Here is a 27325-nt window from a genome sequence, read left to right on the forward strand (position 1 = left end):
GATAAGTGCCCATTGGGATTTCTACTCTCCTTTTTTCTGGTTTGTATGATATTTATGTTCATGTCTTCCAGGAACAAAAATGTCAGTGTGGGAGGCAGATTCCCATAAAGACAATCATGACCAGTATAGTTTTTGCTCGGGTGATTCTCACAATCATATGTAGTGCTCTATATACCAAGTGTTTGTGTTTAAGAGCTTGCATAGTTATCTGCTCTCCTTATCCGTATATTTTGAGAAGCAATGACAAGCTGTTGGCTTAGGGTGCTCTGGCAGAACCCTTCTATCCCAAGAGCTAGCCATCTACCAAGAAAAAGACCAAAAAGATTACCAGTTGCTGTACAGCCTTCCCTGAACATCTCTCTAGAGGCTAGTGAAAGCCCTGAAGACTGTCTGGTGCTTGCCTCAGGTTTCTCTGCCATGACCCTGTCAGAGGCCAGCATGGATCTGAATTCTCGCACATCCTTGGAGGCCTTTCCAGTGTCTGCACCTAATGTTGGGGGGGGGGGGACCTCAGCTGATAATAGAGGAGGATTCCACAGATTTTATTGAGGGAGGAAATACTTACCACTGTCATTGAATCTTGGCAAGGGTCTGAATCTCTGACGGTCTTTTGGCCATATGTGCCACAGACTAAGAAACATAAAACTTAAACACATTTCCCCTTTTCTTAAGGAGCCACAGTATGAATGGCAGATTTTTATTTACTGCATGCTGTTTAATGCCTTAATGGCCTTGAAGCCTCCTCAAAGGGTGTTTGCCCCCCCCCACTCTTCCACTTCTGTTACGAGGCATACGGAATTGGATTCTTCAGATGAGGATTTGGATTCTGGGTAAGAATCAATGACTTATTATTCCCAGCTTATTTCCCCTCTAGACTATGATTCAGAGAAAGAGGATTTCATGAGTCCAGACTCCCCAGTGGAAGAATTGTTTTTTGGGGATATTGTTGCTCGCATGATGAAATATTTCAAGCAGAACTGTTGCCAGGTCTCTGGCATTCAAGAAAACGTACTATGAGTTCCTACAAATGGAGTCTTCTAAACCTCCTTCTTCCCGTTCTGTTTTGGCTACCCTTTTGGACACAATTTCTGCTGCCTCTGTAGTTCCTGACTCTCAGCTTCCAGCATCAAAGAAACATGGCTGGTTCTACAGGGTTCTTGAGGACTTCAAGTCTTTGTACAAGTGCCCTTGTGCTGATCCTTTACTTGTCTCATTTTCTTCTGACAAACCCTCTAATTTGTTGCCATCTACTAAGCTCCTTATTTCTGATAAGGATAGTCGAGCCAAGAAAGGTTGGGCAAGAAAGTTTATGCTGCTGCCACCCTGTCTTTTTGGGCAATTAATTACAAGCCTCTTGTGACCAGGTATGTTTTGGACCTCCTTTCCCAGGAATCTATGGTGGTCTCTGACCTTCCTGATTCTGATGGAAAGGCTTCAGCTCTTTCCCCTCCTGTGGTTCACTTCTCAGGTTGCCTATCATTCGATAAAGTCCAGCTGTGATGCAGCTGATGCCTCATCCAGAGTTGCTGCATTTGGTTCAGTGATGAGGCATTGTTCCTTGCTATGGCTTCAGTCTTTACCCGATAATAATAAGACCAAGTTTTTAGATACCCCCCGGATAACAAAAAGTCTTTGTGGGACAGCTACTGCTGACTTATTAAAGTCAATCCAGGATACAGGCAAGGGCTTGCAGGAAATTAAACATATTTTTTTCTCCCCTATCCCCAAATTCTAGAGGAATTATCCTTCTAAGTCTGCCTTTGTTTATAGTCAGACTCACCCTCATGCTAAAGGCAGGAAGGGTTCTAGACGTATTCCTCCTGCTAAGTCTACTTAGACTCCTCCTCCCCAGAAACCTTCTTTTCAGGACAAGTCTGTTTCTATTTGATGTTTGGCCAACCCTTCCCCTCGACCAGGTCTCCTTGTCTCTCTGTCTTTATTTCCTCCAAATTGCCATTGCATCACCTCAGACTTTTGGGTGCTGTCTATTATCTGTCAGGGATATTTCATAGTTTGGAAGTCCCTTCCCTCCTTTTCAGACATTCCTCCACCAATATGAGAACGGCTTCAGAGGTTCTACAATCCATTTTGGATCAGGGCACCATTCAGCTCATTCCACCCACCCACATGGGGAAGGAGTTTTGCTCCATAATGTTTTTAGTTAATCGGAAGAAAAGGTACCTGGAGACCACTTCTGGATCTTTCTTTTATCAACAGCTTTCTCAAGGTTCCTTCTTTTCAGATGTCCCTTCAGACCTTGTTTCCTTTTCTTCCCCAGGCCTTTGTGGTTTCTCTAGATCTCAAGGATGCATATCTTCACATCCCTATTCACCTTCTGTTCAGGAATTATTTTTTTTTTACATTTCTTTGTTTCTTCCTTGCATTTTCAGTTCTCCGCTTTTCGCTTGGGCCTTTCTACTGCTCCAAGGGTATTCACCAAATGCCTCACTCCTCTCATTGTTTTTTGCAGGTTGTGGGGGGGGGGAGTAACAGATTTTTCCCTACGTAGACTACTTCATCACTCAAGCTTCTTCTCCCATTGGTCTGCTGCAGGATCTCCAGTTTACCATTTGTCTTTTACACAGTTTGGGGTTTACCGTAAACATCCAGAAATCAGTCCTTGTGCCTTCCCAGAGTCATGTTTTACTCAGATGCAGACTTTAGGCCATTCCTATTCTGGCGTCTTTCATTACCTCCACAGTTCTATCCCCAACAACCATTTCCTGTCTTCTGTCACAGCCAGGGAATTTTTCAGGGTTAAGAGATTCATGACGTCCATCATGCCCATGCTCCCTCTCAAATGACTTCGTATGAGGAAGTTTCAGTGGCAACTCAAATTGGCGTTGCTTCGCCGTTGCCAGCCCCTGGAGCTCTCTGCTCTTTTTCTTCCTTGTCTTAAGCTCGAACTTCAGTAGTGGATTCATCAACTCTCTGTCAATCCAGGGCTTCCCTTTTATTCCTCTCAGCAGGTGTTCATGGTTTCCTTAGACGTAGGATATGGATATTCGTGTGGCCCCTTAAGGTCCAGGGTCTCTGGCCTCCTTATCAGATGTCAGACCATATCAACATAAAAGAGATGAGAGCTCTGCAAGCCTTTCATTCTCTTCTTCATCCCAGACCTCGTAAAAGTCTTCACAGACAGTAACAGTGATGTGGTATGTCAACAAGCAAGGGGGGCACAAAGTTCTATCTCCTTTGCAAACTAGCTCTTCATGTCTGGGATCTCGCTATCTTGTATCAAATGGCTCTTCAAGTGGTTTACATTCCCTCAGAGCACAATCTCGTGGCAAATTGTTGTCCCCTCCCTCTGAACAGACAACTTCCTCTATTCTGTTCCAGAGTCCCACGTCCTCTGACTTTAGAAACTGGGAACCCTGCCTTTTCCTTGGAAGGCACTATTTATATATGCCTCACCCCACTTCCTCTGTTAACATGAATTCTGAACAAAATCAGGCAGAACTCTGGCAAAATCTTGCTGGTGACTTCTTTTTGGCCAAGGCAGTATTGGTTCCCTCTTCTTTCTCACTTGGCCAGATGTAGTCACCACAAGTTACCTCACCAGTGTATCTCATCATTCAAATCAAGAGATCTCTTATCAGTCCTCACCTGTCCACTCTTTAAATGACACTGGGGGGGGGGTAGGGTTTTGAGCCCATTTAGGCACCTCTTTTCTGAGGACATGCTCTGGGTTCTACAGGAGGCCAGTAAACTCATTACCAGAAAATTATATATATCTAACTGGAAAAGATTTTCTGTCTGATGCCTTTATCGCCATTAGGATCCCCTATCTGTTGAGGTCCTCTGGTTCTTTCTTATCTGTGTGATCTGCTGTATTGGCATATTCTTCAGTTAAGGCTTAATTGTCAAACAAATTCTGTTTTCCCTTGAATCCTCCTCTGGCCCCTAGCTTTGAGGTCAAGCAAATTCTTAAAGGCATCCTTCATATCAGGCCTCACGGGAAGGCTATTCTGCCTTATTGGTATTCCAGTTTTGTACTTGAAAATTTGACCCAGGCTCCTTTTGCACCTGCTTTTTCACTTTCTTACAACAATGTACTTAGAAAACTGTTGTTCTTTTGACTCTTACTTCTGCCAAGCGAGTGTCTGAACTCCAGGCTCTCGTGGCTATTTCTCCTCATTTCATTTTTCATAGTGAGATGGTGTCTGTATGCATTAATCCTTCTTTTATGCCCAAGGTGGTCATTTGTCCCTTAATTAGTCTATTGATCTTCTTTCCTTTTTCCATTTTCTGCAGTCTACCAGTGAAAAGGTTCTTCACACCTTTGAGTTGCATAGACAGCTCAGGTATTATTTGGATAAAAACTAAATTTATTTGCAAATCTGAACAACCTTTAGTTTCTTTTCATCCCGGAACTTTGGATTTGGCTGTTTCTAAGCAAACTGTCTTCTCCTGGATTTCTAAGGCCATTTCCTTTTGTTTTTCTTTTCATGGCAAATGTCTTTCCTCGTCGATAAAGACACATTCTACTAGGGTGGTTGTCTCCTCTGGTGTTTTTGGAATGGTTTGGATACCATCTCCACCCTTGGGGGCTGATACTTGATCCTCTTTTCATACTTTCACTAAACATTACAATTTGGATGTTATTTCCAGGGCCAGAGTGGGCTTTGCCAGGGCAATCCTACATGGATTTGTAGATGGTTCTTCTGTTTTCCTCCTCCCAGGCTTCCTCTTGATCTCTTGTACTCTCCCTTATGTTAAGAATACGGCAGCAGTGATATGGAAGGACATAGTACAGTTGTGTAAAATGTTACCATAACAGTAGATGCCTTCTGTTTAGTGTTGCAGTATTCTGTCCCCCCTTCTTTCTCCTTCTGTTCTAGCTCTTGCTCTTTATTTTTATTGCCTTTTGGCCAAGGAGTCCTTTTTCCTTTCGTTTCTGCATGGATATCCTCCTTTATCCGTGAGGGTGTTCTTTTCCACCTGGGGCTTTTCATTTCTGAATGCTTGCATCTGTATGTCACCTTTATGCCCTATTCCTTGTGCAGGGAGCATATGTGTGACATATGGCACTTGTAACACCTAAAAACTTTGGAATACTGGACGGACACTAGGCTATCCTTGGCAGGAGATCCCTTGCATGAAGAATACTGCAACAGTGAAGAGAAGAACATCTACTGTTATGGTAAGATTTTACACAACTGTACTCTATGAACTTTGTGCTACATGTGTTATACTTGTGTGACTGTGAAAGAGAAGCAGCCTTCACATTTTTTTCCACATAAAAGGAATACAGAATGCTTGGGAGTTGAAGACCAGATTAACCAGTAATGTACAATTAACATTAAAGTTGAAAATTAGACACACAAAAAAAAATACAAGTAAAATTGCCCCAATCAGAAAATCCTGCTGTATGTCATTTTTCTGTCTCACTGACTTGGTAATGGACTTTGCCAGCCCTGATGTGATGTCAGCTGATCAACAAGGAAGGATAACTTCCTGCAGAGTAATCAGTGGGTGCAGAGCAAGTTATGGCTATTTATTTTATTTTACAGTTGTTTACCTGGAGTGTCCGGCTGGGCCAATGGCCCGTTTTTAGTGGAGGACCGGGGAGAAAAGCTCCAACTAATAGAACTACCACAAATATTTAAAAGTTTAAAAAAGTATAAGAATTTACAAAAGTGTAACAAGAGAAGTAACATATAACAATATTGTGAACATCTGACAGTTTTGATAAGAATATGTTCAGGTGTAAACACTTAGTAAGAATTGGTGAGACAATGTTTAAAAACAATTGCAACAATGTAGAAAAACAGGAAAATGTATAGTTATAAGCATTTAGTAAAACATTTTTATATAAAATGAGGGTTGGTATAAGGTTTGAGAGAGCATGGGAAAGAAGTTTGAACATTTCAGGAATTACTGGGTGATGTAGAGCTAAAAGAAGTGTTGGAGGTGGACAGAGAAGGGGATATAATTATTGTCTGATATGGAGTTACTGTGAAATTTCAGCCTGGTTTGCTACAGGAGCAGAGCCAGTTGTTGAGGTAATCCTTTAGTAGGTATTTGAAGTTAGGTGAGGTAAAAGAAGTGTGTAAGCTATTCCACAGTTTGGATATTTGATGAGAGAAAAGGTAGTCACAAAAAATATTGGATTTTGTTACTTTTAGTAGGTTCTTGTTGTAGGATTTCAATACTGTTGGGCAGGAGTAGGGTTCATCTTGGTGTTTGAGTACAGGGCAGTTAGTGGGATTTTGGAGGATAGAATGAGAAAAGTTAACTGGTTCAGTGTAAGAAGGTTAGGAAGTTCGAGCCATTTTAGCTGGAGTAGGACAGTACAGTGGTGAAATCTGAATAGGAGGTTAGAGGCGAATTTTGCGAATTTATTGTAGCAGGATTTGAATGTATTTAAATCAGTTTTTCTTAGGTTTGTTAAGAGTAGTAAAGCACAGAGAAGAGTAGAAAGAAGGTGAGTATGGGCTCTGGCCTTTCTGGGGGAGTCAATAAGGTAGGGGTTAATTCTGTAGAGAGAGCCTAGTTTGATATGTACTTTTATGATTGTGGTTGCTAGTTGCTAGGTGCTTGTCGAATCTGAGATGGTTGTCAATAATAACACCTAGGAGTTTGGTGTGGTTGACAGGCTTGATGATGGTGTTATTTGAAGAAGTGATGGTAACATGGAATAGAGTACCCAATGGTTTGTTGCTGGTAAAGAGCATAAGTTTTTTTTTTTTTTTGCTGGGATTTAGGATGCGTTGACAGCCAATAAGGTAGTTTTCCATGTCAGTGAAGGTGTTTTGAGTTATTTTTTGTAGGTCTGGTGGAGAAGGAGCTGAGCATATAAGGGTGGAGTCATCAGTGTATTGTACGATTGTGGCATTTTTGGTTGCAGAGGAATGTTTATTTGTGAAGATGGAGAAAAGTAGTGGCCCAAGTAGAGATCCTAGAGCAACACTAATAGAAATGGATAGGAGAGAAGATAGCTGATTGTACCATTTTACGGCTTGTTGACAGTCTGATAAGTAGCTGTGAAACTGTGAGAGAGAGTGGAGTAGGATAAGTTTAGGGAAGCCAGTTCATTCAGGATGGGAGATGGTGTTAAAGGCTTTTGACATGTCTAAGAGGATGGAAGAGATGTGGAGGCCAGAATTTCTAAAATGATTAACAGAATTTGAAAAACTGACAAGTGCAGTGGTGATCCTGTGCTTGGGCCTAAAGCTGTGCTGAGAAGGTGATAGGAGATTGTTGTCTAGTAAGTATTGGAGTAACTGAGTGTATATGCATTTTTCTAGTATTTTTGCACAAGGGGAAAGTAAGGCATTTGGGCTGTAAATGTTGAGCTTGGTGGATGAGCCACCTTTATGAAGAGGTATGATGTATGAGATTTTCCATAGTTCATTATTATATATCATATTATTCTTTGATGGATCTATTAATTAGAATAGAGAGGGGATAAGCAATGACATCGGAAGCTAGTTTGAGGAATTCATTTGGGAATTGGTCTGCAGCCATGGATGAGTGTTTGTTTGGTTAGTATTTTTTTAATAGTATTTTTTAGTACGGGGTTCCAGGTGAAAGAGATTCAGTCATCTTTGGTATGTGCAGGAATGGTGAGTGAATTGTTGGAGTTGTTTTGTACAAGGAGTAGGATGATATTGCTAAAGTATGAGTTAAATTGGGATGCTACGGTCTCACTCATATTATTGGTAGTGGGGTTGGGAGTTGGTTTATTTCATGGTTTTTGAAGATTATTGATGGATTGCCAAAACTTGTGAGGATTGTAATAAGTTCTCTAGTAAGCTTTTTAGTCATTTCTGTTGTGTTTTTTTGGCTTGGTTGTGCAGTTGTCGATAGCTGAGGAAGGTATTTTCATTTTTTGTATCCATATACCGGAACCAGGTTTTATCTCTAAGTTTAAGTAGTTTTGTGGTTTCTTTAGATAACCAAGGTACCTGTTTGGCTTTGGTACATATTTTTTGAGGTGGGGCTACGTTGTATAGAGCATTGATGGGTATTGTTTTGGAAGAGATCTTCCTTAAAAAGAAGAATGAGAAATGCAAGCTTAAATAATGCAAAACCAGCTAAAGTAGTCAAATACTGAGGAGGTGCATTTTGGGAACAGACAGACTGCTTTGATATTCTCAGTTTGCACATGGTCCTTAAGTGACCCATGATATAGATGAGCCAGCAGAGGAAGATGGTAATGAGAAATGAAGAGGAAGGAAGCAGCTACCACCATTCCAAACTAATACCCAACATCTGTAGACACTGCAGCATGATGTCAGGCTGACACATGCATACCCATCAAGCTGACACAAATGGATATAATTATTTTAGGTCATGATCCAGTTATACTGGAAATGAGAGAGCTGACCAGTTTAAATTGAAACACTAATGATTTAGTAATCAATACTGTAGCTCGAGATATCCTCAGGAGTGGTGGGAGGATGTTTTTATTATGAGATATGAAGTGAGTCTGAGGATAAGATTTATTTATTTTATTTTATTTGACATTTCTTAACCAGGATGGTCCAACTGGGCATAACCCTTTTTCAGTGGAGCCTAGGGGAGAAAATCCCCACAAAAACAACAGTAAGAATACAGTAAGATACAGTAGAAGACAAATATTTATAAATTTAACAATATCAGCAGTAATAATATCATTAGCAGTAATAATATCAGTAGCAGTAATAATATCAGTAGCAGTAATAATAATATCAGCAGCAGTAATAATATCATTATCAGTAATAATAATATCATTAACAATAATAATATTATTAGCAGTAATAATATCAGTAGCAGTAATAATAATAATATCAGCAGCAGTAATAATATCATTATCAGTAATAATAATATCATTAACAATAATAATATTATTAGCAGTAATAATACCATTAGTATTAATATAATTATCAGTAATAATAATGTTCTTCTTTCGGCTTTTCCCGGTTAAGGGTCACCACAGCGGAAATCCAGTCCACTAATGATTGGCAGTAGCTTTTTACGGTGCCGAGGTGCCAGCCCGACACCCAACCTTCAACGAAGGCATGCCCATTCACGCATGTCTTTCGAATACCATTTGACCGTGGGGAGGACATGCAGTCTCCACACAGAAGGCGCTCTAGCTGAGAATCGAACGGGAAAACCTCTTGCTGTGAGGCGACAACGCTACCGCTGCACCACAGTGGCAATAATAATATCAGCAGTAATATCATTAGCAGTAATAATAATATCATTAGCAGTAATAATATCAGCATTCATAATAATATCATCAGCAGTAATAATATCATTAGCAGTAATAATAATATCATTAGCAGTAATAATATCAGCAGTAATAATATCATCAGCAGTAATAATAATAGCAGTAATAATATCATTAGCAATAATAATATCATTTAACTATAAGTAAGGAGTAAGGAGATAGAGAAGGTAATAGACAAAGAAAAAGAAGGCAGTAGGAAGGAAGCAGAGCTAGAGTACGAGAGGATTTCAAGTTGGATGGTACTATTAAGATGCAGTTTTAGTGTTTTTTTAAATTCATGAACATTAGAGATATTTCTCAAGGGTAGAGGAAGTTTGTTCCAATGGGAGACAAGAGAAGCGCCGAAGAGATACTGTCCAATAGATTTATTAGGTTTATACATTTGAAGTAGATGTCGATCAGAACTTCTGAGAGATTGAGGGGGGGGGTGTAAAGAGAGATAAGTGCTGAGATATTAGGGCAGTTGTGGGGTTTATTCAGTATGGAATGAATAACTCGAAATTGAGAAAATAAGAGTTTGTTAGGAAACTCTAATCAGTTAAGTGACTTCAGAGCTAGGCAATGATGAGATCTGAAAGAAAGGTTGGCAGCGGATCTGGATACTTTATTATGGGTAGGTTCTAATTTGGAAAGAAGAGAAGACTGTAGATTAGTTAGGACTTGTGAGCCATAAAAGGGATTAGGAAGAAGGAAGGCATGGGCGAGTGAGATTCTAGTGTCACGGGTGAGGAACCTTTTATTTCTATACAATAAACCACACTTTTGGTGAGTTTTTTTAATACAGTGATGTACATGTAAGTCAAATTTGAGCCGATCATCTGTGGTCACACCAAGGAGCTTAGTATGAGGTTCAGGGGAAAGGAAGGTATTATTTAGTAAGGAGATGTTAAATGATGATTTCAGATGGTAGAGGGATTTTGGGAGGAAGAGGAGGAGTTTTGTTTTTTGGGGGTTAAGAATGAGTTGATAGTTAGCCAGGATTCAGTCAGGTTAAAGTATTTTTGTGTGATAGATAGATCTGTAGGGTTCTCAGCAAAAGAGATAATAGTGGAGTTATCAGCAAACTGAATGAGGGAGGACTGGGTACAAGATTGGTATAAATGGTTAGTAAAGATGCTAAAAAGAAGGGGACCTAGAACTGAGCCTTATGGAATGTCCATATTAATAGGGAGAAAGGGAGAGAGAGTTAGATAGCCATTTCACAGATTGCATCCTGTCAGTAAGGTAGCTGTTGAACCAAGAGATAATAGAAGTGGATAAGTTGAGTTAGGCTAGCTTGGAGAGGAGGGAGGAGTGCGAGACAGTGTCAAAGACTTTAGAAAGGTCTAAGAAGAGGCAGGACACAAGTTTATTGTTATCTCTAGCTAGATAGATAGAGTTGATAAAAGAGATGAGAGCAGTAGTTATACTGTGGAAAGGGCGAAAACCATGCTGGGTTGGAGTAATCTAGTTTTCTTGGATAAGATGGGTTAAGATTTGTTTGTGAACACAATATTCAAGAATTTTGGAAAGAGGAGAGAGAATTGCTATAGGCCAGTAATTAGAGAGTTCAATAGAATTCCCTCCCTTGTGGATGGGTATTATGTGGGACTTTTTCCAAATAGTAGGGACAGCTGATTCTCTAATGGAGTGATTAATAAGGATAGAGACAAGATATGCTACGGAATTAGCTGCAATCTTAAGGAAGTGCGGTGGCAGTTTATCAGCAGAAGGTGAACATGGTTTTAGTTTAATAATCAAGTTTTTAATATATTTACTAGGCATTGTTTTTAATGAGAAGGGGGAGGTGAGTGGTTGAGAGATGGTAGGAGGTGAAAGATTAGGTGGGTAGGAAGTCTGCATGAGCTTACTGATGGTATCAGTGAAGTACGAGTTAAAGAGAGATGCAGTTTCAAGTGGAGTGTTATTAGGACTTGGGTTGGGAGTTGAAGGATTGCCAGGGTGGAGAATATGGTTAACAGTGCTCCAGAATTGTTTAGGGTTTCTAGATGAAGATGTTTGGTGAATGAGATAGAAGTTCTTCTTATCCATGATAATGTACTTCTTAGTCAGATTACGAAGTTCTCTATATATTTGGAAATTAGAGGGAGATTTTGTTTTGGTCCAGCGTTTCCATGCATTGTCTCTTTTATGAGTAAGAGACAGTGTGAAGTTAGAAAGCCAAGGAGAACATGGAAATTTAACTCTGACAGATCTGGGAGGGGCAAGAGAATCAGGTGCGTTAAGGAAAATAAAATTAAATTGAAATATAGCATCATCCAAAAGTAGGAAAGAGAGAAAGAACCAATCAGTAGCTTGGAAAGAGTTGTTAAAGATTTGAGGGTCAAAGTTAGTTAGCTTATGACATGCAATAATTTTATAAGGTCGGGACTGATGGGAGGGAAAATCTTTGGATACACACAGGGCTGTGGTCACTTAGGGAGTAGGGGAGGGATTCAGGATGGTGATAGAGGTAAGGATTAGGCACAAGCATCCAACCAGTGATAGAGCTGGTGTTAGGCTTATGATGAAAAGTAGGAGAAGAGATAAGTTGAGTGTAACAATATAGGTTTAGACCTGAAGCTGGAGGGTTAGAGCAGATGGTAAACCAATTAGTACTGACATCACCAAGTAGTATGGTCTCACTGGGTAAGTTATCAGACATCCAATGGAGAATATCTTCTCATAAGGGAACATTATTTCCAGGGGAAATATAGATGGCAAAAATTGTTAAGGTTTTATGTTTGTAGTCAGCAATGATAAGTTCAGCTGGGTGAAAAGAGGGATAAGGTATGGAAGAGGGGGTTAGGGTCAGGAGATTAAAGTATAAAATGGCAACACCTCCACCTTTTTTATATGTTCTAGCATGACATATAATGTTGTAACCAGAACGAACAAATTCATTGTCATTGTTGTATGGTTTTAGCCATGTTTCAGAGTAACAATGTAGGGAGAATATTGATCTATCCAAGAGTGAAAGTCTGATGTTTTATTGAGGACACTGTGAATATTAGTGGAGTAAAGGGTAGAGCTTTGGAGTGAGGGTTATGTGAGTGCAAGATAGTTTGATAGCCAGAGGAAGCAGAGGATGGGTTAATAGTGGGACCTGGTTAGAATGGATGTCCCCTAAGAGTAGTAGAGTGTTTAGAGGGTGAAAAAGAAGAATAATAAAAGGAGAGAAACAGTGGATTTTGTTTTGATTATATCAAGTGGAGAGATCATAAGGGAAAGTTTGATTTTAGGGAGAGTAAAGTTGGTGCAAGAAAAGAGAGAGGAAGATATGATAGAGGAATAATGAGTTAAAGAAAGTGAAGTGTAGTGAGAAGAAGTCGGAAAACAAGGTTGCAAATTAAAGTTGATTGTGATGAGGTTAGGGTGTAAAAGTGCATAAGAATAATGGATATAAGGAGAGGGAGAAGAGGAGATAAAAAGGAAAAGAGAATCATAGTATAATGAAATGGGAGGGTAAATCCAGAGAGGCTAGTGAGTGTGTGGAGGGGGTGAGAATGTAAAGTAGGAAGGAATATAGAGGGGAGTAAACAGAGAGAGGAGAAAGGAGTAATATGATAAGTTATATGAGCAGCTTGTGAAATAGAGAAAGAACAGGATAGGGTAATATGTAAAGGAAGTGAGGTGGAGGAGGGTGGAGCTAGGAAGTATGACTATAAAGGAAATTGATTAGGGGTGGAAATGGGGTAGGGTAGGGGAGCGATTGGAGCAGGTAGAATCAAGTAGAAATGACAAATCTTCAGAAACAATCAGCAAAGAAAAGAAAAAATACCATCGACAAAAACCTACTCTCATACTGCATATAACATCCCAGTGTAAACAAGAGTAGCAGGTTCACACTAATTCAAGAGAAAAACTTTCAGGTAAGAAGACTAACAAATTAACAAGAGGGAAGCAGTCTAAAGATGTGCTGTAACATAAGGCAGATAGCTAAAAGTATAAATCCCCTACAGAGTCAGTAAATTAGACAAGGGAAGTGTAACAGAGATTGGAGGAGCATCTAATAGTGTCAAAACTTGATTAGGAAAACCAGTATATAGAGTGAATATGACTCGCAGTACAAACAAGTACACAAAGCAAAAGCAGTTTAATGGGAAAGGATTATACCATGTAATTAAAGCAGGAAGGAGGGAACGCTATAGAAAGCGACTTGGCAAGTGTGCACACCTCACAATGTGTTACAGCAAGTAAATCAACAACAAAAAAAAATAGTTTAAAACAAACTTCCAAAGGAGAGAGTACAATTATCTAAAGGGACTCCTTTGCCAGGAATGTGACTACTGGAGCAGGGGAAGAAAGTAGCACTTCTACAGAAACTGCCAGGAGTCGGGTTCCAAATGAAGCTGAAAAAGAAAAAAAAGCACAAAAGTAGTAGTAAGAGCTAGGCAGGAAATAATAAATGCTTTTAAAAGAATGATTATCACAGTATACTACCTAGAGACCAAAATATCCTGACAGTAGTATAATTACAAAAATTAAACTAAGCTAATAGGATATTAAAATAAAACTAAGCAATTTACAAGAAAGGCTACAGCAAGGATTATTACCTATGCAAAAGACAGCAGCGTCAGTGTCAGCAAGCATGCAACAACCAAACAGGTCGAGCAGCGTGTTGACATAGATATTAACACAGCATAAAAAACTGTACTACAACAGTAAAAATATATATTTTCCAGGTATACGACACTTATCATAACAATATAGTGAAACTTAGTTACAAAATATGAATATAATGGAGTGCACACGGTCAGAGATGAAAACTTGGGACAAATTTAAGAACATTTTAAAGGTAGTGTTAAAGCAATATTATCATCATACAAGGAAATTTGATAAATTTATACTGGAGGAATGGTTGCAGTGGCTGCTGGAGGAATGGTTGCAGTCACTGCTGGAGGAATGGTTGCAGTGGCTAGGGTATGAGCAACAGTGGATAGCAGTGGAAATGGCCAAGCTGCAAGAAGATACAAGGATGGGGCCTCAGAAATTCAGGTTTAAGGTTAATTATAGTGGAATATGGGTTCACCAGACAATATTTTATGAATTTCTGGCAACGTTTTCTGCAGTGTTATTCCAAAAAAGGTGACTACAGGTTTAGCAGATCAGAAGGATGACATTTTTAACAGGTCATAGCTTATCTAATTTATTGTATCAGTAGGTAGAGGGTCTTTTGGTTCAAGTGACATTGCAAGATTTCATGAGAGTAATGGGATAGGATAGGCATACAAAGGAGCTATATCAGGCTGGGGGTGGATGTTGATGGAGTTGTGAAATGCTTCATATGAAGCATTTTGTAAATGAGAGGCTCCCAGGTCCTGGAAAGAAGGGGTGCTGTCTATAATATTAAAGGAGGTTAATGACACCCTTGAGATTGTTTCATATAGAAAAGTATTCCTCTTAAATCAGGATTATAAAATAGTGGTAGTGTCCAATCCATCCCTCTGATTCACTCAGATCATTGTGTGTTTGTACAGATACGGTAGACAACTGACACAGTTGTGAAACAATTGTTTTTATTCATAAGGTCTAAAGGCTAGGCTGGCATTTATAAGTGGTCAGCATTTAATAGAGTTAATTGGAAATTTTCACTGACTATTCTGAAAAGGTTTGGTTTTCTTTTGAACTTGTCAAAAACCTATATAATTGTGTTTCCATCTAAGTAAAAGTGAATCATGAACTTGGCCTATTATGACTATCCCCCCCCCCTTCTGTTTACTGCATATTTGGAGCCACTTGCCTTTGTTATTAGAAAGTTGGGTAGGGGAGATTTTAAGATGAGATCCATAGAATTAAATTTAGCACTATATGCAGATTGTTAGCTCATCTGGAGCAACCGTGATCTCATTTGGATATAATGTTCATCTATTGGAGCAATATGACAAACATTTTGGGTTACAACATTAACATACTGAAAACTCAGGCATTGTCCATTCATTATGATCCTGCACCAGAATTAAAATCTTGGTAACCTCAGTCAAGAAACTATATTGTTAAATACCTTGGGGTTTGATCTAATGTCTGATCTGAGGTCAAGAGATTTAAAACAACTAGCCAGGATTCACTCAAAGATTTCCAATTCACGTAATTGGGCTATTGAGGAACTACAACTAGAGAAATAGAGGTTTGTTTTGGTTAAGAACAAGTTAATGTTAATAGTGAAGTAATCCTATAGGCTAGGCTTGTAAAAGCTCCAGGGCCATTAGCCTAGTACACACCTATGAACCTATTTCATGTATTTTGTTGCGTATGCATCTGAAGATAATATACTGAAACAACCTGGTAGAGGCTGCTGTTTTTAAAAATGTGGTTCAAAGTTTAACAGTGATTTGAAGTCAAATCTAAAGAGCAGGTCATATGCAAAGGCCCTGAGCATGTTTATGCTCAGATTTTGCAGGTTATAGAGGTGAGACAGGAAATTCCACCATGGAAGAAATTTATGTTGTGCTTAGGTCGACCTGATTGGAATTCAATACGGTAAGTTGTTGAGGTAAACAGAATGCTTCATCAGATAAGATGTCTGGTCAGAAACAAATTTGAAGATGATCCAAAGGAGGGGCTATGTGTAAAAAAAATGTAAACTCCCAGATCAGTGAAGAGAGGGTTATTTTCCCCTAAAGTTATGCCATCCATTCTCATAGATTCCAAGTTATGAATGAAAATGCCTCCACAAGTACTGTTCTACCTCAAGCAGATCCTAGCAATATGTACCTGAATATGGAAGGTAACTTTTAAAGGTGTTTAGATGATATGACAGGCAGACTATAAGAGGAGACTTTGGGCATTGATGGATGATTTATGATCTGGAGGAATAATTTTTGATGTTGTGGACAACTCTGATGAGGAGGGTGAAAAACACATGAGAAAATATTATTTGAGGTTATTTAATTGTTAACAAAGAAAGCAGAAAAATCCAGATCCCCAAACCTAAAGCATTATGTAGTATTTTGAGTAAGTTAGGAACATGTGGAGAGGCTAGTAACAAATGAAAAGGGGCAGTGATATGCTAAAAAATGGAGTCCGTGGCTGCTGTTGTAGGTGTGGAGAGAGGTACCCACAGAAAAATGACAGATGGGAATCACATAGGAGTATGTTCTCTTAACTCTCCCTCCCATGCTACTGTCTTAGGTTAAGGTTTGGATAGGATACATTTGGGTCTGATGTGTTTGAAAGTTGTGATATAAGCTGTCCTTATTAAAGTTGTATTTTTGGAAATGGAATCATTCCACATAGACTGTTTATGCCTATCTAATTATGTGGATTTTCATACTGAAGTTGAATATTTTGTTAATGAAACATACTTGCTAGTTAATGCACTTGTTTTTTTTTTTTAATAACCAAAATGTGCTGTCAGCTACAGAAAATGTTGCAAAAGGAATAAAATGAGAGGAATGGTTGGTTTATAATATTTCCATTATCCATCTTGTAATAGTGGCTGGACTGACATGGCTCCAAATTTCCTATGATTAAGCATGGAAACCATACACCATGAAATAAATATACATACACTGACCTGCATAAAAGGAATTCAGTCAGTTTAAAGAAGAAAGATTTCTAAGTATGATAACATACGTATACAACTATATGTTTTCTTATTTGAACGTAGTTCTGTTTTACAGAAAATGCCTGACTGTTCAGAAATGTGAAGTGTGTTTATGGAAATATTTCAGCTAATCAAATTTTCCCATTTGTTGTTTGATATAAAGTTAGACTATGGTCTGGAAATGCTGCAAGAATATTCATGTAGTAATACTTAGCCAAGCAACAAGGAATGTAAACCAATTCACCAGACCAAATAAAAGTGACGTTCATAATAATGGATGGAATTATGATTTCATTGTATAAATGGCAGCATAATAAGGACTCCATTATTACAGGCCTGTTAGTGTCCCTTCCTTTCATGGGGAGGTACTTCAAAAGATTGGGCAGTAAGTTGGTGCTTGCCCATTAGTGCAAGAAAGCTAGACAGAGGTCCTAAAACAGGGACAGATTTGAAATATTGCTCTTATAAACTTGGATACTTGCTAGAATAACAGGATTTGTGTTAGCATGCATTTTCTGATGAAGTCTGCAACTCAACAGTATGCCATTATGTGGTGATTCTGGCAGTCAGTGACTTGACAGAAGACAAATTTTATGAGAAACAGACCAAACGTATGAGGCAAAAATCTGGACAGCTGTACGGTATGAGGCATGATTTCATACAAGTCCAGCTTGAGTCATTTCATCATCACTATTGAGGTGGACAGTGGGCTTCCTGTGAATCTAGTATATCTGGATATCATTAAGGTCAGTAATTCTGTGCATTACAGAAGTCTAGTAAGAAAATTAATAGGCATATGAGTGGATCCTGAAGCAGTGGAGATGAGTTGGAGAAAGTGGTTGTTGGAGAGGAATGTTATAACGGTGAGCAGTGAAAAACCACAGGACAAGGGACTGAGACCTTTTGTCTTTATGGGACTGAGATGATTGACAGCAGCCCCAGTGAGGGTAAGAAGACCAAATCAAATTCGCCAAAACTACTTTGCCAGTAATGGTGTTTTAATCAGTTTCCACCATTGGTGTGTATAATTTCTGAGGTTTGCTGAAAGTAGTTTGGTCAAGTTTGTTTTGCTGCTTTTTCCATCATTATTCACCATCATCATCATCAACCCCCTTTTCCCATTTTCTACATTTGTTAAGGGTGTCACGTCATGTCAGCTGTCACTATTTCTCTGTATTCAGTGCAACTTTCATACCTTCTTCAACAGTCATGCCTGACTGAAACAGGCCTTCTATCACATAATCCATCATTTCTTTGCTTGGCAACCTTGTTTCCTCTTGCCACCTTCTTCTCTGTCACAAATCATCTTGACCAATTTGTCTTGTACTTTCCTGAATTTGTGCCTGAATCACCATAATCTGTCCTCCTTGACCTTCTCTGCAACTGGAGCTACTTGAGCTTAAAAAATGATGTCCGCACGTACCATACTCAGAATTTCTCTGCCTCCAGTCCGAACAACATATTCTTTCATTCATCTGATTGCCAAGTGGTTGCTGTTTTCAGATAAGTGCCCGTTGGGTTTTTTTCTTGTATTAATTTTTTGCTACTGCATGTTTTTTGAGGTCCATGCCATCCAAGAAAGGCAAGTGCCATTGTGGAAGACAGATTCCACACAAAGATAATCATGACCAGTGTCTGTTCTGTCTAGGGTCTGTACATAATTATAAGGCACGCGCAATTTGTCAGGCATATGTCCCTAAGATGCTCTGCAGTTGTCTATCTGCTTTAAATGTTTATCTGAAGAACCAGAGACTTAAGCAACTAGTGCTCACTATGGAGGGTACATTAGGTTCATCTGGTGAGCCTCCAAAGAAGGTAAAAAACATAGGCCTGAATCTTTGGCTGTGCCTCTGAATCCAGACATCCCTCTTGAGGCTGATGAAGGCCCGAAGGTCCTTATGGTTGCTGGCTCTTTTACTGCAACGGGTGCCACATTGGAGGCTGTTAAGGAAATTCCCCTTAGCACATCCACAGAGGTTTCACAGACTTCTGGTCAGGATGGTAAGGGGGAACCATGGCTCATCTATTCAGGCATCCCTTGAAGTACTTCTCTTTAGATAGCCAGTGAAGAGAGTCTGACGTCTGTGCCAGAGGGTAGGCCTATCTCAGTCCCTTCCTCTCAGAGTAAAGCAGAGCCTCCTCTTCAAAGGAAACAAAAGCTAAAGCATGTTTCACCTCCTCAGCATCCTACTCCAGATTGGAAGGCCTTTTCACAGAGCATTCTTAATGCCTTTATGGCTTTGAGACCTTCCTCTGCTATTTCTCTTCCCCCAATTTCTCTGACTTCAATTCCTCTTCTTTGGAGTAGGAGCCTTCTGAAGAGGAAGTTTCCTCTTCAGATGAGTGTGTTGCCTGTTTCACCCAGATAGCTTCTCCTTTAGGTTATGCTTCCCCTGAAGTAGAGTCCAATGGTACTGACTCCTCTAAGAAGGACATTTCTTTTGGAGAAGCCATTTCTTTAAATGGGACTGGTCTCAAGTCTCAGAAGTGCAGAAGGCGTCCTATGATCTCTTACAGATTGAATCCCCTTCCCCTTCTGTTATACCTCCTGTGTTGCTTGCCTTTTTGGATGCCTTCTTGTCAGCATCCAAGGCACCTGACTCTCAACCCCCTGCCCAAAAAGGACAGATAGATTTTACAAGGTGCCAGAGGACTGCAAATTACTTTTAAAATGTCCTCCTGCTGTTATCTCTGTGTCTGCTGATAGACATTCTAAACGTTTACCTTCCACTTCCTTACTTCCATCCAATAAAGACAGTAAGATGATGGAGAGACTGTTTAAAAAAGTCTACATCTCATCTACACTGGCCTTCAGGGCCATTAATTATCAATTAATTATCAAACACATATGAGCAAATATGTTTTGGCACTGTTCACGCAGGTTTCACAGCTGCTGTCAGACCTTTCACACTCTGCAGTTAATGTTCAACTTTCTTTTCTCTTGATAGCCTCTTCCCAAGCGACTCATCATTCAATATAGTGCAGCTGTGATGTAGCTGAAATATCACCAGATCAGCTGCATCTAGTTCAGACCTTAAAGGATATTCCTGGTTGAGATTACAGCCCTTGCCTGATGATATCAAGGTAAGAGTTATGCATGCTCGTCTTGATAATTCTGCCCTCTGTGGAGGTAATGCTGCTGCCCTTTTCAAATCTCTTCCAGAAAAAAGAAAGGCATTACAGGAACTTAAGAATATTCTTGTGTCCCCAGTTCCTAAGTACCACAGGAATTATCCTTCCAAGGCACATTTTGTGAGGAAACAGTCCCATGCCCCTCCTCCCACTTCCAAGAAAAGGCCACGCAAGCAAAGCTCTTCCAGGACTCAACATGCCACTACTCAGAAACCGCAATTTCCAGACAAACCAAGTAGTCTGTGACTAAGTGCCCAGTCTTACAAATATTCCCGTTTCCCACTGCCTCTCACTCCATTTCTTCTTGGGCAAACATTATTACAGAGAAATGGGTGCTTTCAGTTGTCCAAAATGGATATTACATGGTTTGGAAGTCCATTCCACCCTTCATAGGTATTCCTCAACCCCATCAAGACCAGCTTTTTTTTTCCTCAGGTACTTCAAAACTTGATTTTACAGGGTACCATTCAGGAAAGCCCCTTCCCAGCAAAGATGAAGTTTTCACTCAAGGATATTTCTAGTTCCCAGGAAGGATGGCCCAAGGAGACCCATCCTAGACCTGAGTCAAATCAACCTCTTTCATCAGGTTCCCATCTTCCACATGCTGTCCCTCCAAATCTTGCTCCACTTGTCCTGTCTCAGGTCTTTCTGGTTTCTTTGGACATGAAAGATGCATATCTTCATATCCCCATTCACCCCCTTTTAGGAAATACTTAGGTTTTTCTGTTCCTTCATCTCATTTTCAGTTCCCTGCTTTGTCCTTTGGACTCTCCATGGCCCCAAGGGTATTCACAAAATGCTTGGCTCCTGTCATTGCCTTTTGCAGACTTCAAGGAATCCATGTTTATCCTTACCTGGATGAACAGCTCATTCAAGCAACTCATCCAAAAATTCTGCTGGAGAATCTCCAGACTGCCATCAGCTTGCTTCTAAGCCTGGGGTTCACTGTCAGTTACAAGAAATCCTCGCTCATTCCTTCTCAGGGCCAGGTCTTTCTGGGGTGCATGATAAGAACAGATCTTATGATGGTGCAATCAGCAACCACTCACTTCTTTGACAGCCAGGGAGTTTCTCAGACTTGTGGGCCTCATGGCATCCAATATTCCCATGCTACCCTTGGCCAGACTTCACATGAGGAAGTTACAGTTGGCATCTGAAATCTCTGTGGTCACAGCAAGCTCATCCATGGATTTTGTTCTTCCTTTTCTCCCTTGTCTAAAGAAAAATCTGCAGTGGTGGATTCAGCAAATTTTACTGAACCCAGGTCTCCCTCTGCAGCCTCCTCTTCCTATGCAGGAGTTGTTCACAGATGCCTTGGAGCTGGGGTGGGGGAGCAACCTTGGGAAAACTGAAGGTCCAGGATCTTTGCCCCCCCCCCCCCGTATAAGGAAGGATCACACAAAGATCAAAGAAATGACGGCTTTGATTTGGCTCTTCAAGTTTTTCAATCTTTTGTTTCCCCAGGCACCCTGAAGCTGTTCACAGACAAAACCGCAGTCCTTTGGTATGTGAACAAACATGGGGGAACAAAGTCTTATCTGCTTTGCAGGTTGATTGTTCAGGCTTGAGAGTGCTTCCGAATCAAAAGTCACCTTACAAGCAGTCTACATTTATTCAGCTTAAAATGTTCTGCAGACACTCTAAGTAGGTCCATGACTCAATCCCATGAATGGATGCGCCACAGGGATGTGTTTCTGGACATAGTCCACCTGTGGGGTACACCTCAAGTAGATCTTTTAGCCTCCCTTCTGAACAGACAACTTCCACAATTTTGTGCCAGAGTCCCAGGTTTCTTTGCATATTCCCCCCTTCCCACTTACTCAGAAAGTTCTGCTGAAGATTCAGAAGGATAAATCAAAAATCTTGTTGAAGACCCCCTTTTGGCCAAGACAGCACTGGTTCCCCTCTTCTTCTGCATTTAGCATTGGACAATCATTACAAGTTACCTCACAGGGTGGACCTTCACACAAGACAAGGGATCACTCATTCACCAATACTTAACTCTGATCCTAACTCTTTGGATGATAGGCTTCTGATCCCTTAACACATTTTCTCTGAGGACGTGCTTCTAGTCCTGCAGGAGGCCAGGAAACCTAATATTAGGAGACCCTACTTGTCGAAATGGAAGAGGTTCTCCATCTGGGGTCTGAAGAAACAGCTAGATCCATTTTCAGTGGATATCCCTGTAGTTTTGTCTTACTTGTATGAGCTACTTAAGGGCAGATTGGCTTATTCATCTGTAAAAGCCCATTTATCTGCCATTTCCATACATCTGACTCTTTCCCCTCCCTTAGCCTCTAGGCTAGAGGTTAAGCTAGTGTTACATACCTTGGATGTGCATAGGCAAATCAGATTTTACCTGGGTAAAACCAAGTCCTTTAGGAAATCAGAGCAACTTTTGTTTCCTTTCATCCCAGGGGACTCAGAAAGCCTATGTGAAAATAGACTATTTCTTCATGGATTTCAAAGGCAGTTTCTTTCTGCTATGTTTTCCATGGTAAAAATCTTTCTTTCTCAGTGAAAGCTCATTCCACTAGGGCTGTTACTTCATCTGGGGCCTTTTTCAAGGGGTTGGATGCTGCTTCCATCTTGCAGGCAGCTACATGGTTTTCTGTCCATACCTTTACAAACATTACAAACTGGATAATAACTCCAGATCCAGAGCAGCAGTTGCCAGGGCAATCCTGCATGGTTTTGTGGACAGTTCCTCTGCTTTATCCTCCCTTTCAATTTTATGAGCTTTGGTACTCTCCGTCATGTCATGAATACTGCAACATTAGAATAGAAGAACGTAGAATACTTGTGTAAAATCTTACCATAACCAGAGATGCCCTGCTATTCCATGTTGCAGTATTCTATCCCACCCTTCTTACCCCCTGGTCCTTGTATTTCTCTGGATGGTAGTTTGCCTCTCCTTTTTATCCTTGGACTGATGTTCTGACTGGGCATTCATTTCTGACCATAGTATGTGCAGATGTCACTTTTATGGCTTACGCTACCTGCTGCCTTCATTCGACATCCCATGTACCTAGTAGTAGTAAAAGACTTTTGTACACTGGCCGGGCATTCAGGTCACCTAGGCAGAGAATCCCTCATGTCACGAAAGCTGCAACATGGAGGAGAAAGACATCTATGGTTATGGTAAGATTTTACACAACTATTCTTTATATTTTGTGGTTTCATAATCTGATTTTGCTATCACTTTTGGACTTTTAAAAAAGTAATTGCGACTTATCTGCATCTCACAGAGGTGGACTCTTTGCAGATAATTGTAGTGTTCAAGGTAATTGTGCAGCTGTGAGACATGCTTTAGTATTCTTCCCTTTTGATTTCTGCAGTGGTGGCTTTAATTTCAACTCAAGTGCTTTATTAAGTCTATTATTCTCTCTGAACTTCCAAGCTGCCTGCCATCATACCAGCAGCTCACGAATGTAATGTGCGCATTGGCACACACTCATATGTGTCACACCTCCATGTAATTAAGTGGACTGTTATTTCTCCTATGACATACCTTTGGGATGTGGAAAGAAACCAGAGCACGTTGTAAAAGCTCAAATACACATAGAAAGGACTTTCATGCAAGGCATTCACTCTGAGTAAAGAACTTGATAACAATGCACTATAAAGAAGCAACACAAACTTCTGCACTCAAAACAAAATTTTCAAAAAAAAAAAAAAAGTAAGTACTAGGCTTAGCTGCCTTTGTGGGTCTTATTAAGCTTAAAAATGTTTCCTCAACATTGAGAATCAAATCCTGTACCTTGTATGTGTGTAGGTAAACACCTTAACCATTCCTCCATTCCCTCAGCTCCTGTCATCCTATATATAGTTAAAACATACTTCTCAACTGTCCAGATTTTTGCCTCATATTTTTTGTCTGATCCTCATAAAATCTGTGTTTTTCTGGCAAATCACTGGGATGATCTGAGGATTATAATCACCAAATAATGACGTAGGTTTGAGTTTCAGACTTCAAATCCCTCAGAAAAAAATGTATGTTAACAAAAACCCTGTTACTTTAGCACTTTTCTAAGTTTATAAGAGCAGTATTTAAAATTTGTCCCTATTTTTTGGGCCTTTGTCCCCCCCATTTTGTCAGGGTTTGTCCAGATTTCTTGCAGTAAGAGGTTGAGAAGTATGAGTTAAAACATTTATATGCAGGCTTGTAGAGCTCAGTATACCAAGGAGAAACAGAAAGACTTGTACAGACAGGCAAAAATAAACAGATATGCTCTAAGGAATAATATATGCTAATAAAGTACAATGTGGTTATCTTTATTAAGTGAATACTTCAAATACAAGGGGAGTTTATTGACTTTGGTGACATTATAATAATGTAAAGATAGAAAACAAAAGGGTTTGGGATACACACTGAACAGGACAGATGAAAAACTGCAATGTCCAAGATAATCCCCTTTCCCTGCAGCATTTTAACTGAAAGAAATTATAGTAAGGAATAATCCAGAGGTTCAGATCTTCATAGGTAGGTACTAGGCTATTGGCCCTAGGGCCTATATAAGCCTAGCCAAAAGGTACCCTGGCTTTCACCACCCAAGAAAATTATTTTCCTGTGCCACTGTCGAGCAGAGCCACAGAAGTGATCCTCGGGGTTAATTTCCTATCTCCCATCTAGTCATCAAGATTTTTCTTGAAGAGTGCTAATGAGGAGCTTTGTCTTGTTTTAAGTTTACAAAACTTGCTTCTCCCAGGAGTTTTTTCCCCATATAACTATAGCTAGGATGCTTAGTGTTATGAATAGCCATTAAACTGCTAATTTCGTCTCTATAATTATGTTGGAAATGTCAAAGGAGGCAACATTTATCAATATGTTCTATGGCCTGCAAGAATACAGTTCTTTCTAAAATATTTGTTAATAGATGAAAATTAAAACTTTAGTTGTAGAGCAGGATACTTTGGACAACAGAATAATGTAATGCAGGTATACTTTAGAATTTGAGGGACTATCCTTCCATGATAAATGAAATGCTAAGATATTGAATTAAAGATTCAGTAATAACAGAAGCTGATATGTTTAAGTAGCCCAAGTGAAAATTGTAGTCTGTTACTTCCCTTATTTTAGATTTTTATTAAGTCATGAAAAGTCCTGCTACACACTGCCCTAAAGTAAAACTATGGAAGAACATAGGAGAGATACACTTGCAAGGAGTACAAAGACAGATTTGTTAGGGTTCCCATAAATTGCTGAAACATGTAATCTGAGATTTGTTAGTTTTTAACATATCCTCCGCATGGATTTGGGAGATTGACACTGTTCAGGGGAGAGAAAGGTCGAGTGATGGTTTAGAATCTCATACTCCTTATATGAGTAGTGAAATAAAAGCACAAGTGATATAAAGCTAGCCATCAGCAATATTACATAGCAAGACAATGATAGACCCTATGACTTCACTGAATATGGTTTGTTCCATGACAAGCTCTATAAATAGAAAATTAACAAATCCCTAAATGTATTCAGTATCTACCATGCAACATCAAAAACAATATAAAGCATTCCCAAAACAAAAGTGATAACCTGATTAAAGAAAGTCATATTTTAGGTAGATTTCTATAAAATTAATAATACATTGCATGAAAGAAGTGATAACATGATGAATGTACTCCCATCTGAATAATTAAGTACTGCAGATTCACAGAAATAGAATAATTTAAGCAGGAAACCACAAAGGTATTTTGTCATGCAAAGCAGGTACAAAGTGCGCTAGGTGAATCTCGATGACGCTTCTCTAAAATGTAGCTCAGAGATGAACGAGGCAATAATATATTCATAATTTTAAGCAGTGCAGAATAAGGTATAACCTTATATTATTATCAATGCCAATATTAATTAATTGCCAAGGAGTAGCACTAAAAAAAATAAAAGAATGTGACTTTGAAAACATAAAATCTTAAGTACGCCACAAAATATAGCTGACGTGCAGACAATATTAAAGAACCACTTCCATTAAAGGAATTGTCTGCACCATAATAAAATCCATCTCCAGGATAGCACAAGCAAAACTGAATATGATAAAAGGTCCCATCTTCCTTAATAAATATCACCATATGCAAACCAGTATCTGATAATGTACAACAAAACTATATTTGGATATTTCAGGACACACAGAAATTGAAGAGTTTCTAAGGAAAACTACATGCAGAATAAAAAGCCAAGCTTACAGAATTGTATCTTTGCACATGAGAGCAAATGAGGAAGAACTAAAAAAAATGATAGAAGCAGATATTTACAAAGTAACAGCATTTGACATAATTTACAAAGTAACAGCATTCAACATAATTTACATAAGTAACAGCATTCAACATAATTTACAAAGTAACAGCATTCAACATGTTGGTTTTCTGTGGTTGTGATACCCCCTAAATTCAAAAAGCAATAGAGAGTTAAGATATGTGTAGACATATATCAGCCTAACTTGGACATAACCATCAAATGAGGTTAGAAAAGAAAAACATATAACTCCAGCTATATATATGACATACTTGTGAATGAAATGGGTCCCTATTATATCATAGAAAGATCAGATCATTGAATGGAGTTTTGAATGGCATTTTATCGACCTTACCATTTGTTGAATCATTCTGACTGAGACTGCATTATAGTAGGCAACAGGAAATTTGCCGTTTTCCCACTGTAGTGCGATCTTGGAGTTGGTATATATAATTAGCATGGGGTGTGGGGGAGTTTGATGAATGGCATTTCCGATGAAATGCCATTCGATGATGTGATCTTATGATGATTTAATATAGACCCAAATGAAATGACTACCCTTGACTTGAGATTAGAACTGAGTAAACTAGATTTAGACTAATTTGAAAACTGCTATGTTTATAACACATCCTTCTAGATTAAAGATCATTTATAAATTAATTTTTAGTATAAACTCAGTAGCAAAAGTTTTATAAAGGAGGTATTGAATATAATACATAATTGTGTTGTGAACATTGTGCATTATGTTTTGCTTATATTGTTTATTGTTCAATTTAGTGTGGAGCTTTTCTCCCCAGGCCTCCACTGAAAATGGGCTCACTATGGCCCAGTGGACCTTCCCAGTAAACAAATGAAAATAAATAAATAAAGTGATTCCCCTGTAAAGATCTATGTCATATCAAAGTCTTTACTAAAATGCACCTAAAAAAGTGCATCTCTTGTAACAAATTGAATTACTTCTCAGCAGTCATTATCTTATTACCGTTTTTAGATACTTATTTTCTTGTATGTGAAAAGGGTATTCATTCGTTAAGTAAAACACATTTTTTTATCTATGAGATCAGTGAACTTTCACCGTGTAAGTCAAGTGCGCTCTTAAATGAGTCCATTAGCACTGATTATGCTACATCAGAAAATAGGCAGAATCCACAGACGATACCCTGTTGGAGAACAATTTTTCTCCAACTGGCTATTAATGGATGAAGAGAGCCCAGTATTGAGT

This window comes from Protopterus annectens, chromosome 9.part0 (genome assembly GCF_019279795.1).
Source record: "Protopterus annectens isolate FY-2018-M chromosome 9.part0, PAN1.0, whole genome shotgun sequence".
Lineage (NCBI taxonomy): Eukaryota > Metazoa > Chordata > Ceratodontiformes > Protopteridae > Protopterus > Protopterus annectens.